Genomic DNA, 7,692 nt, shown 5'->3' with positions numbered 1-7,692 from the left:
ATGGAAATGTCCAGCTTCTCTAAGCAGTGCTCTGGAATATCAATGTTTTTGTCCTACATGAAGTGGTTTTTTTTTTCCTGATTCACAACATTTATTTTTATTACAGCTAAAGGCTTACAGATTTTTCAACCTAATTACATATTTGCATATCTATTCATTAAAGTGCCCACTTTGCTTGCTAGAGGTCAGTGAATAATTTTGCTAGGAAGTTTAGCTTTTCATTAATCTGTATGCATTAAAAATATGCATTATCTGAGATCCAGAAATATTGTGCTTTGTTGTTCTGGAAGTGTGAACATCCTTTTTTGAATACCCAACTGTTGTGCTGAAATTTGGATTACTTTGTGATGATACTTTGCAGATTCTTTAATTCATAAACTTACACAGATGGGTAAATATAAATTCCTTCATCTAACAACTGTGGAAATAGATGCAATAAGGAACATGAGTTATTGAATTGTTTAAGGTCAAAGAGCAGGTCATTGGCAGAACAAAAGCAGTTCTTCTAACTATGTCATCCCTTAGCTGGATTATTCTATGCATAAATTTGATCTCTTGGAGCAATTTGGTAGAAAATTCACCTTTTCATGAAAAAGATTACCTCATTTTTGTCCTTAGTAAAAACCAAAAATTCTTAATGTCATCATCTTACATTTTGTCTGAACATCATATTGCTTATTGTGTGTTAATTTAATTGGTAAACTAGACATTATAATGAATTGTTCCAACAAGTACTATCTTTCCAGTACCATTTCTAACGCATCAGGAAACTGGAAGTTTGATAAACAGTATTTGAATATCAACTCCTAAGAGTGAACATAATCTAAAATAGTCATATTAAAAAGTTAAATTCCCCTGCATCAGCTTATAAAAAGGCCTTATACTGGAATCTTCACATGTAACTTTAACATGTGAAGTTAGTGGTTGAGAGCCTGGAAAATGAGAAATAGCACAGGGATGGAGAAAAAGGGGAAGTTATTTGGATTGGGTGGAATGGTGAGAATGGCAAGCACAAAAGTTTTGGGAAGGAAACACCTGACCTTTCCTAGCCTAATTCAAGTCAAACTACTTCATCTCCTAAGGCTTTATCTGTTATTAATTTGATCAAAATATTGTCTTTATTTCTCCATCTTCCTATTTGCCTTCAGATTTCATTCATACATTTCAAAGATCTATAAAGTATTCTAGGATAATGAAGAAGGGTGGCCTTGAAAAAGTTACATAACCCTCAAGTTACAGATCAACATATATAGGATAATGCTGTCACTATATTCATTTGTATCCATGATCATAATAATTCCAATTCAATGCAAACTCAGACCATCAATCACAATGTATCTTTAAATATACCGATTTTTTTTCTTGATATAAAAGTGTTTCTGCAGTGAATGGAAGAATGGTAAGAGTCTTAGACCTTTTTGTTACAAACACATTTATTTGCTCACATGATAATGCTAAACATAACAGCTAATGGGAAACATTTATTTGCTCTCCACTCTGTTTTACTTATTCTAGTGATAGAGTTCTTTATTCTTATCTCTCTTAAGTCCCAGCTATAGCAATAGTTTACAGGCCCCTCTGCAGCCTTTTCTAGGGCCAAAGAAAGTTAATCCTTCTGGCTTGAGATGGATTCTGAAGCATGGAAGACAGTACGGTACCTTCAGCCTAATTGTTTTATGCTACTCCAAATACTGTTCCTGAGAGGGAACTATAATGTAACATACATATACCTGTGTTAGCCTGACATTCACTGTTATTAAAAAAAAAAAAAAAAAAAAAAAAGTTTATACACAGTGGAAGAGAATCAAAAAAGCGTATTCAGGTATACAGATTTCCCTTACAACTTGGGAAAAATTTAGTCATTATGTTTAAGAACTATATTACTACTCATCTATTCTCATATGTGATGCTAGATCTATATCCCTAGCCTGAAATGATGGGTTTGTGGGTTTAGGAGTTTTAGTGGTTTTGTTTTCTTTAAAATGGAATATACCTATGAAATGTATCAAAAGAGTTGTATTAGGTTTTGAATTAGTCTTCTATTCTTACTAACAGTCCATTAGGAAAATTGTCCTCTCTGTTTTAAAAGGATGAGAAATGAAAAAGACCAACACCTGTGGTTTCACTATGATAGATTCCACCATTTTCCATTGTTTCATTATGTTGGTTTTTTTTCATATGCATATATGTAATTCTGGCTTTATTTCAATTGTATTTGTATTAAACTACTGAAAATGTGGTCCCAGATTCAGTCATCTAAGGAACTTGGTGCACTCAGAAGGAAACAGTCACTTCCCAAGATGATTCACACCTTTTCCAAAGAAATGGAATTTGTCTTCCCTCATGGGCTATCCCAGAGCTTAAAGGAACCAAGGAAGTTATCCATACCTGGAGAAGACAAACCCACACAAGATGATATTCTAGGTGACTCTGTCCTGGAAAATCCTCTATTAGAGAAAAAGTGTCTCCCAATAAGGAGGTAGATGTGCTGATGAGAAGAGAAAGCACTCTGTGCTATGTTGTTTGGGACTTCATGGTGCTCATGTCTCCATCTCTGGAAAGAGAAAGAAATCATGATAGCCATCTAGTACCAAAACTACTGTGCCCTTTTCAGAAAGCATGAGTCCTTGCTAAAAAGCTATACCTTCCTACTGGGCCCTGAGCAGATGTGAACTGCGTTTGCTCAGTGTTTTGATGTACCACAGAGGGAGTTGGATGCAATCTCTACCTTAGCTTGCTAATACCTTATGATTATAGACATGCTTTTGCATATTTGGGGAAATATGCCCCCCTGCTGTTTGCATGCAGTCTTAAATGACTGCAGAATTTAATTATTTTAAGTTCAGGAGGCAACTTTTCCTTATTGGGTAAAATTCTGCTCTGATCTGAGTGACCACTATGAGGTCCTCCATATGTTCTCTATGCTGCTCTTGTATTTCAGAATCAGCTCTGCTAAAATAATGTACAATGCAAATCAGGAGAAAGCAAGTCTTTCTAGCCTAATTAAAAGGAAAAAATCCAGTCCAGAAGACTAACACCAAAAAATAACCAAAACTTGACCTTAACCTAAGTCTAGTACTTCAATTTTTAAGGGTGCTTATTCTTCAAGAATTCTCCTACCATACACCCTTTAATTATACTCAGACAACGCAATCTTTAATTATATTGGATTTACAATATTTAATTATGCTTACCAGGAATGCCTGCCTGGGGGACAGGAAAAACATAAGATTAGGCAGTGAATGACATTTTTACACTGACATATTAGCAGGTAAAAAACCCCAAAACCGGAAAAAATATCAGATGAATGCGGGAATATTACTGAAATAGTAGCTAAGGTAGCTGGATTTACACAAAGTAACATAATTCCTTGACCTGCTGCATCAAGGGTCTAAGTCACCGGTTTGTGAGTTTGCAGACTGCTGCTTTCTTCAAGTTTTTTCTTTCCACACACACTCATCTGCACCAGCCATCATTTTCAGACCTAAGGTTCTGATTTGCTTCAAGATTTTCTGGTTCATTTTTGGATCTTTTGGCCTGGTTTCAGTTTTTCCCTATATTAAGTCTACAAAATTTTATGTTGACACTTATGCCGAACACAGTTGGTAACAGTGTTGAATGAAAGAGAAAGCATTTTTTAACACTATGTGCAACAACTAAGACATAGGGCCATGTTTGAATAAGGAGGATTCCTTATTCATAATAAGCCCTGTCTTGTGAATTAGAGCCCTGACACAAGAAAAGAAATGCCTTATAGATTATACACAAGATAAAAAAACTAAGATACCTGCAGCAACTAGAAGTTTGGTATTAATCAAGTTTGGCATGCCTGTCTCAGCAACAATAAAATCCAAACTTTTAAAGTCACTTGTTAGGCTATATTAACTATGAGGAGTGAAACGTATTTTAAAGTATTATTCAAGGGACTGTCAAAATCAATTTCTTTTGTCTTGTTTACTAAAGAAGTTAGGCTTACATGAGTGCCTTGTCAATTTTCCTTGTCCCTTCCCTGAACTCCCGACTAACATAAGCCAAATTCAGCAGAGAAATCTCAAATGTACCACATTGCCACAGATTTTGTGCCAATAGCAAAACAAATTGAAGAGTGCCAGATCCAAGAAATTTCATAGTGTAGGAGCAGCAAGTCAGCAGAAGATCAAGGTGTTGTAGGTCTTTGGTCTTCTGTTTTTATAAATTTGCATTTTGTGCAGCTACTTGTTGACCTATTAAGTGCCATGCAAACAGGCATGGATTTAGGGAGAGGCTCAGGAGTCTTCTGGTTAGCCAGTGGCACCAGCTAGGGCACCAAGGTGCTCTCATGATGTGTCCCCTGGCTGGTTTTCCACACTGGGGCAGTACTTTCCTCTACCCATCCTGCTTATTGACACATTTTGAGAGACTTTAAAGCGTCTTCTGAGAGATGTTTTTCTCCAGCATGGTCTCTTTCAGAGATCTCTCCAGGTTTCTCATTTGGGGGGGTATTTTTCTTTTAGGTAAAAACACTCTTAAATTTATATGGGTCCTACAGTGGCTGTAGTGTTTGCTTTGGCTATCTTTTATTTGGACGTGAGCATTTTGGTTTACATGGGAATGCCAGACCAAGTGTTCAATCTTTACAAATTGCAATTGTAGATTAATGGTAATAATGATATTTACAATGCATTCACAATGAACCTGGAAGTCATGTACAGTTTGTGCAAAGAGGAGAAATGTCACTCACCTGCATCTGCCTCGCATCTGTAGTTGTCCAGAAAATGAGGGCTATATGCAGTCTTCAGAAATAGCTATCACTGGCCATCACTCAAGGCTTAAGCTTATACTAACCTTGAAGTGGTGGAACCTGCAAACAAATCTGTATTGAACTGGAAACAGAGTGTACACTTTGAGCTATTAGGCCCATCTATTTAAGTTGAATTATCAGGAGTATTAATCCTATTTAAAGCGGTGTACAAAGCAGGGGATAGTACTAGAAAGTGATAATTCTGAATTATTTGAGTTCATAAATAGGGTCCCCAAAAGACTGATAGCAGGAAGCCAAAAATCACAAAAATCTTCTCCAAAACTGCAGTGACAGATTTACGAAAAAGGACTGTGATAAAATCTTGGCGGGGAGGAATATGAATTTTTAAATCTAATTTTGGTTCTCTCTGGTGCGATCTGAGAGCTAGAAGACAGCGAATCCTTTGCAAAAGGGTATTAGTAAAAGTAACACCCTGAGAGAGTCTCAGACTTAATCCACGTGCCATCACAAAGGCTGCTCCTTCACAGCTGCAGCCCCTCAATGATACACTCAACATCTGCACAAATCTGGGCACTACAAGCCAAAGATTGAGAAGTTCCACTCCACCTTATTAATTCAGACGCACCTGCAGATATAAAAATATATAATAGATCTATATTCATTTTTATACGGAACGATACATGAGTATCGTACAAAGCAGTTACAAAACAGATACAAAGCAGTACTGGCTTTCAAACTGGCCACTGTGTCTGCTATTCAGGCCCCCGGGGACCAGCGAGAGGAGCCCCTGGGATGGTGTGGCAGCGGCCGGGGGAGGCGGAGGGGCCGCGGGGAGCTGGGAGGGCGGCGCTGGGAGCCGGGGCTGCTCGGGGAGGAAACGCCGCTGTTCCAGAGCTGGAGAAATCCCCCCGCGCGAGCCGAGAGGAGGGAAGTCAGTCACCTGGCGGTGAAGGACAGTAAAACAGGGACGGAGAGGGGAATCTCTGCCTCTCTCTCTCTTCTCTTCTGCAAGAGATCCACCTCCTGTTTTCCTCCCAACTCTTCCAGCATAACCTTCAAAGAAGACCATACCCTACAGACTTTCTTTTATTATATATATGTGTGTGTATATATACATTACTATTATTATTACTGATAGACTATCTTTAGCTGCAAAACAATTTTCGAGCCTATGCAGGACTTGGGGGATTTTGTTATCTTGCCAGCAAAATTGTTCATCGCTAATGTCTTGCGCTCACAGGGTGCTAAATTAGCTACCAGACTACTCTGGTAGCATGACGGAGAAATGCTTTTATCATAGACTCTTCTCTTCAGTTTGAACATATTTGCTTGAAATTTGCTGCATGATGCTGTCCAGGGAGGAAGGATTTTTTTTTCTCGGGATACAGCGATTCGCCGGTTTCTGAGCTTATTGCAGAAGAAAAAAAATAATCTTTAAACTGAGTGGATTTTTCTTTCTTTTTTTTTTTTTTTCTTTTTTTTTTTTTTTTCCCCCTATCACCTTTCATTGCCAGAGGACGCGAATCTCTCACCAGGGAAGGATCACCTGTCGCTTTAATCCTTAGGGGAGTTATTTAAAAAAAAAAAAAGTGAAATATTTTATTTATTTATTTATTTATTTATTTTAACCGGTGGAGGCGTGATCGCGGAGAATGAGACTGAGGGGAGCTGCCAGGGTTTGGAGGACAAGGCTGAGTTTAGGCTGGAAACTGAGAGACTAGATTCCCCCCTTCCCCCCCCCCCCCCCTCCGTTTTTTCCCCCCCGCTCTTTGTTCTTCTTTAATTTTTTTGGCACAACTTCCGTACTTTCCAGTCTGCTCCGTTCAGTTTCGCTCTATGGACAGATCAGCAAACCTGGACACGGAGGAGCTCAAGGTAGGCGACCCGCCGGGTGCCGTGGCTGTGGCCGGGGTTGGATGGCCGCTGCCCTCCCTGCCGCGGGGGCGGGGGCCGCTCGGGGCTCCCGCAGCCCGGGCGGGGGGCGCGGGGCCGGGCGCAGCCGCCCCGCGGCGGGGGAAGCGCGGGAGGGCGGGCGGCTGCCCCGGCCGAGCGCGGCTTGCCTTCTGCCTGCGCGGCCCACAGCATCGTCACCATAGTATTAATAATAATAGCGGGGGTGATGATGGTAGTGCCGGTGGTACTGCCCGTGTGCTCTCGGCTTTGCGTGAGCACTGGGGGCAGCGCCGGGGACAGCTGGGAGGAAGCGGCAACTGACCCGCGGCTTTCCCGGCAGAAGTTGGCTCTGAAGCCATTCTGGCCTGGGCATCTCCTCTTCTTCCTCTTTCTCCTCCCCTTGCCGCCGGGAGCGACGGGGAAACCCTTCTCTACCTCTCCACCCCTCCTCTCGGCTCGCCCCCAGCGCGGGGTCCGGTTCCCCCGGCCGAGCGAAGCTGAGGCAGCTGCGGTGGGATGCTGGGCCGCGGCCCGGGGGTCGCTGCTGCAATCAAACTTTGCATTAGGACGGTGAGAGCTGGGGGGATTCTGCTCCCCCCCCGCCCCCCGGCCCAGCTCTGGCTCCCTCCCCGCTGAAGGAGCATGCCTGAGAGCGTTGAGCATGCTCCTTTGCGGAGATAGAGCCTTCCTGCACCTGCTGCCAACACCCCCCTCCCTGGCCCTGAGCGGAATTTGGCTCAAATCATCATCATCATCATCTCATCATCATACTAATGATAATAATATAAACCTATCAATCTATACGCGGTAAAGAGGGCGGCTGGCCCGGGAGGGCAGCAGAGAGGGAGCGGGCACACGGGGCGAGCTCAGCGGGGCCGCTGAGCCGGAGTGGAACGACGGCCAAGCCGGAGGGGCGAGACACACATACACCTCGCTGCGGTGGCGGCGGAGGTAGCGCTCGGGAAGCGCTGAGCCCTCCTTGGCCGCCTCATGCACGGCCACCCGCGGGACACCCCCTCAGGATGCCGGCTCCCCGCGGAGAAGGGCTTGCCTCTGGG

Source organism: Pseudopodoces humilis, chromosome 6 (genome assembly GCF_049639895.1).
Source record: "Pseudopodoces humilis isolate 2021_Gansu_Grassland_sample_001 chromosome 6, ASM4963989v1, whole genome shotgun sequence".
NCBI classification, from domain to species: Eukaryota; Metazoa; Chordata; class Aves; order Passeriformes; family Paridae; genus Pseudopodoces; species Pseudopodoces humilis.
This window is presented reverse-complemented; position numbering follows the sequence as displayed.